Genomic DNA, 6,255 nt, shown 5'->3' with positions numbered 1-6,255 from the left:
AAAGAATCATAATCTGTTGCAGGTTTTCCAAACCATATCTCTAATGGAGTCTTACCACCTATTGCAGATGATGGCAAGTTATTGACGAGACGTTGAGCGTATGTCACAGTCTCAGCCCAAAACTTTCTGCCTAACCCAGCATTAGACAGCATGCAACGTACTTTCTCCACTAGTGTTTTGTTCAAACGCTCTGACACCCCATTCTACTGCGGTGTTCTTCTAACTGTGAAGTGCCGAACTATACCACACTTTTGACATATCTTTTGGAAGGGATTATTCTTGTATTCTCCACCGTTGTCTGTTCGGAGGATCTTGATCTTTCTTCCCCTCTGGTTTTCAACCTGAACTTTCCATTTAAGGAAAATACCGAACACTTCATCCTTGTTCTTCATAGTAAACACTCAAACTCTTCTGGAAAAATCATCAACAAAAGTGACAAAATAGTACTTGCCATCAAGGGATGGAGTCTTGGCAGGTTCCCACATATCTGAGTGCACATAATCTAAAATACCCTTGGTATTATGGATGTTAGTACCAAATTTCACTCTTCTTTGTTTTCTCAGAATACAATGCTCACAAAATTCTAATTTGCGAACTTTTTTACCTTTCAACAATCCTTGTTTGACAAGATTTTGCAAGGATTTTTCACCAGATGTTCCAATCGCGTGTGCCACAACTTTGTTGCCTCCACATCCTTCTTGCTACTGGAAGATGTGCTGCTGCTGCTATCCCAACAACTGTACTACCTTAGTAGTAATACAGATTATTCTTCCTCACACCTTTCAACATCACAAGTGCTCCCGAAGTTATTTTAAGAATTCCATCTTGCATCTTCACTACCAGGCCTTTTGACTCCAAGAGTCCCAAGGAGATGAAATTCCTCTTCAAATTCGGCACGTACCAAGCATCTTTCAAGATTCTAGTGGATCCATCATGATTACGCAACTTAATTGAACCTATCCCACCTGTTTTACATGGATTGTCATTTCCCATGTACACAACTCCAACATCAAGTTCTTCAAATTCAAAGAACCACTCCCGCATGGGAGACATATGGTAGGTACAAGTTGAATCCAAAATCCACTTATCTGGATGGGATGTTAAAGGTGATACAGCCAAAGAGAAATCTGATTCAGCATCACTTTTGCATTTGTAACATTTACATCTTGCGAAACTTTCCCTTTCTTCTTCAATTTTGGACAGTTTTTCTTTCAGTGCCCTTTCTCATGACAGAAAGCACACTCATCTTTGGTAACTCTACTTTTCGTTCGGACCTTTCTCTTGTCCCCTTTGATTGGCTTTGTTGACAACCTCTTGCCACTAACGCTTTATTTGGTTGGTAATCGAATCGGAATAATCTTTTCTTCATTAGGAGTTTATTTTGACCACTCTTATTCAGAAATTTCTCCTCCAATGCCCTCTACAATTTTCATGCAGAAGTCTCGTTCTTAAAAGCATATTTTTGCTCTCTGGACAAGCACGATCGAATTGTTTCGCATGCCAACTGATTTATGGTACTCCACTCCTTCTCTTCTATGTCATCTGGTTTCTTTTTTTCAATGGCAATGTCAAGACGCTGTTGGAAAAGGGAGTCTATGACCTCGTCTTGCCACATGCTGAAATGGCCAGTACCGTCAAATATCTCTATCGCCAGTTTCGAACTTGACATTGGAGTCCTCGACCATGTGGACGAGGAAGCCGATGCCCCAAATGTAATTCTTGACGTGAAATTGTCAGATGCCATTACAGACTCAAATGATAGTATTCAATATAACAAATTACAAACAAGCCAAAGGACAAACCTTTGACTCTGATACCACTTGTTGGGGAAATCAGGTAATTTCTCACTAAAAAATTCAACTAGTGATTTAAACCGATTCAATAATTTCCAAGAAAGATCGTCAAAACAATCTCCTTAGACAGAATTACCATTCCAAATAAATTCCTAGAAAATGTTGGAGGGGTCACAAGCGGTCCTATTTAAAATCCAGTCTCCTAGACAGAATTTATGTGCACGGTGTATTATCACAACTAGACCCGTGTATACATAAATAATACGTATACACGAATAAGAAAATATACCCAAATGAATCGTATAAAATACTACAAATAAATCTGACAAATATATATTGAATACTATACTACAATTGAAAAGAAACTACTAAATAAATGCGGAATAAATAAAAAAGATAAGGAAAGAACGCATCCGAAAAATTGATAATGAAATTCGACCAATTTTGCCTAATTTTCGAGCACCACTCAAGCAGCCTGCTCTTATAATTTAGGAGAAGAAAGAATTACAAAAGAATTATTTTTGTTGGTGTAATTGAATTGATTTGCTTGAGAGTTATAAGTCTCAAGCCCTTACCCAAGCTCTCAATTCCACCAATGTGGGATAGAAATTGATGCCACAAATTCAACAATTGTGACTTGAAAAAAGTCAACAATTTAGGCTTTGAATTCAACAATGGCAACCTTCCAACTGACGTAGGTCTCACACTACCAAATCTGCAATTCCTAGGAATTGGGATGAACGACTTCAATGGCAACATTCCACTTTCCATCATCAATGCTTCTAGGCTTGAGCAACTTGCCCTTGATGACAATAAGCTTGAAAGGCAAGTTCCCAACTATCAAACCTTCAATCAATAGCATTTTCTGGAAATTGGTTAGGGAGAAATTCTACAGGAGACTTGAATTTCATTGGATCATTGACAAGCAATAGTAATCTATATACTATTGCCTTAGATTACAATAATTTTGGTGGTGAATTGCCTAAGTCCATGGCAAACCTCACATATGGGCTCACTGAATTAGGCCTCGGAGGAAATCAAATATGGGGAACTATCCCGGAAGGACTTTGAAATCTTGTCAATCTAATTGTCTTTGACATGTCATGGAATTCTCTTTCAGGAATCATACCAAGTGACTTTGGTAAATTTCAAACTTGCAATATTTGGGTCTAGAACGAAACAGGTTGTCAGGAGAAATTTCGTCAAACTTATGTAATACTAGCTCTCTGTACCATCTGGACTTAGCAGACAATCTTTTTGAAGGCAGCGATGTATTTGGCAGTATTCTCATGAACTGTGGAAATCTGCAATATCTGGACGTATCTATAAATAATCTTAGTGGTGTTATATCACCACAATTTTTTGAGATGCACACCTTGCTATTATATCTGGGTTGAGACAGAACACATTCAGTGGTTCTGTACCTCTGGAAGTAGGAAACCTGATGCACATGGTAAATTTCCTGTAGCCTACAACAGATTTTCTGGAGAAATACCCCAGTCGTTTGCTAATTGTTTGGATTTAGAGACTCTTGAAATGCAGGCCAAATTTTCCGAAGGGACGGTTCCCTCAAAAATTGGCTTCTCTGAAAGCCATCCAAGTGACCGATGTATTAGAAATGATACCTTGGGACGGATGTAAAGCTAAACAAATTGCTTCTGCTCCAAGAACCGAAGACTGCGTTGGTTGTAAAAGATGTGAATCCGCCTGTCCAACGGATTTCTTGAGTAGACCTTTCATTTAACAACTTGACTGGACAAATACCAAGAGACCTTGAGAAACTTCAGCCGTTGAGGTATCTGAACCTTTCTTACAATGACCTTTATGGGAAGCTACCAACAACCGGAATATTTGGGAATGCAAGCCTAATAGTTTTGATGGGAAACACCAAACTTTTTGGAGGCATTACTGAATTGCGTTTCCCATCTTGTCAAGTGATCATGGGAAAGAAAAAGGAAAAGCATAAGATCATTGTCCTATTATCCACAATTTTACTAGTAACATTCTTGGCTTTTGGTATAATATTGTTGTTCTATTTGGGAGTATACCAAAAAAGATATCGAAGAGAAGCCAGCTCATCTTTCGTGCACCCAACAGTGGATAAGCTCTTGAGAGTTTCTTACCATGAACTCCCGCGTGCAACTTCAGGATTTTCTCCAGAAAACTTGATCGGATCAGGAAGTTTTGGGATTGTTTACAAAGGCAGGCTAGATCAACACGGAGATAGGCTTGTTGCAGTTAAAGTTCTTGACCTTCAGAAGAATGGGGCTTCTAAGAGCTTCAAGGCTGAGTGCAAAGCACTAAGAAACATCCACCATCGAAATTTAGTGTCTATCTTAAGTTATTGCTCCAGCGTTGATTCCAAAGGTCATGAATTCAAGGCTCTAGTTTACGAGTTCATGGAAAATGGAAATCTTGACTTGTGGTTGCATCCAGAAACAACTGATCAAGCAACAACATCCAGCTGCCTATTGCAATTGATGTTGCTTCAGCGGTGCATTATCTTCACAACCAATGTGAAACAACAATTGTTCATTGTGATTTGAAGCCAAGCAACATTCTTCTTGACAATGACTTCGTTGCTCACGTGGGTGATTTTGGATTAGCAAGGCTTCTTCCTGAAACCATCAGTACTTCTTCTGACCAGGGAACCAGCAGTGCTGTTGCAATTAAAGGATCAATCGGATATGCGGCTCCAGGTAATTTATATCCAATTCCAATCTATTAAGGTATGGCCAAGATTTGTAGATACAAAAAGCCTAAACCAAATTGAATCACTGGTTCTTAAACAACACTAGATTCTCTGTGAAACAGAATTCAAGCTAAAGTGTAATTAAAAATTTTTAATAATAAACTAATATTTTTATTGTCGTGTATTCTTACTTCTTAACTGCAGTAATAGAATTAATTACCCCTGACCAAAGCCAGTTGTTTTTGCAAAGCATTTGCATTTTGCTTCTACTTAGTTACGATTTCTCACACTTGATTCATTAATCCTATTTCGAAGAGTTGCCTTGAGTTGCTTTTTCATCAGAGTAACATATTGAAAGAAAATTTCAGAGTACGGGATGGGTCTCCCTGCATCAACTCAAGGCGATGTTTATAGCTATGGGATATTTCTGCTGGAGATGATCACAAGAAGGAGGCCAACTGATAGGGTGTCAATTGTTAGTAATTTTATTGTTAATTTTCCTCTTTGATCTTGTCAAATATTGCTTTAATTGTGATATATATTTATATTTGGTATTTAAACCCAATTTCAGAAATTGGAGCAGAAACCTTCTTGAGAAGATTACTGTGAGAGCTTCTAAAAGCTTTACACAATTGGCCCACATGCATGGTGTAAACCAACGCCCTTTCCTTTTGCTGATGAAGAAGAATTGAATTGCATTTGGCTAGCCAACATCTCAATTAGGTGGGGACCGCGAAGACTTGACCATTGTGTAAAGATAATTTCCTTTCTTGATTCACGGTGCCTTTGGTGAGAAGAAGCCCGACAAACAAATGTGGCTTTTGCTTTTGTTTTCGGTGGGATTGATTAGGTAGAAAAAGAATGGTTTCTTTTGTGGGCGAGGGTGTGAAGTTTTGAAGATTGGCTTGTTTTTATTTTTAGAGAGAGAAAATCTCCCACTTTATGCCAGAAGAGGGTGTGAAGTTTTGAAGATTGGCTTGTTTTTATTTTTAGAGAGAGAAAATCTCCCACTTTATGCCAGAAGCTCTCTAAAAATAAAAACAAGCCAATCTTCAAAACTTCACACCCTCGCCCACAAAAGAAACCATTCTTTCTCTACCTAATCAATCCCACCGAAAACAAAAGCAAAAGCCACATTTGTTTGTCGGGCTTCTTCTCACCAAAGGCACCGTGAATCAAGAAAGGAAATTATCTTTACACAATGGTCAAGTCTTCGCGGTCCCCACCTAATTGAGATGTTGGCTAGCCAAATGCAATTCAATTCTTCTTCATCAGCAAAAGGAAAGGGCGTTGGTTTACACCATGCATGTGGGCCAATTGTGTAAAGCTTTTAGAAGCTCTCACAGTAATCTTCTCAAGAAGGTTTTTGCTCCAATTTCTGAAATTGGGTTTAAATACCAAATATAAATATATATCACAATTAAAGCAATATTTGACAAGATCAAAGAGAAAAATTAACAATAAAATTACTAACAATTGACACCCTATCACCAACAGATGACATATTAACTGATGGCCTAAATCTTCATAACTATGTTAATGTGGCTCTGCCTGAACAAGTTTGCAAGATTGTGGACCCATTACTTCTGTCAAAAGGTGGAGATCAGTACAGAGAAATGACTCCAGGAGAGGAAAAGATTAATGGCAGAAGAGAGATGGAGTGTATGATTTCCCTGTTGACAATTGGACTCGAGTGCTCTGCAAGATTACCAAACAAGCGGATGCACATGAATGAAGTTCTGAGAAAATTACATCTCATTAAGGATCTGT

The 6,255-nt window shown here is 38.3% G+C and overlaps 1 pseudogene; it reads left to right on the top strand.

Annotated features, from left to right (window-relative positions):
- Positions 1-2,529: 2,529 nt before the first annotated feature.
- LOC113756571 lies at positions 2,530-4,993 on the top strand (annotated as a pseudogene).
- The last annotated feature ends 1,262 nt before the right edge of the window (positions 4,994-6,255 follow it).

This window comes from Coffea eugenioides, unplaced genomic scaffold (assembly GCF_003713205.1).
Source record: "Coffea eugenioides isolate CCC68of unplaced genomic scaffold, Ceug_1.0 ScVebR1_23;HRSCAF=104, whole genome shotgun sequence".
NCBI classification, from domain to species: Eukaryota; Viridiplantae; Streptophyta; class Magnoliopsida; order Gentianales; family Rubiaceae; genus Coffea; species Coffea eugenioides.
This window is presented reverse-complemented; position numbering and strand designations above follow the sequence as displayed.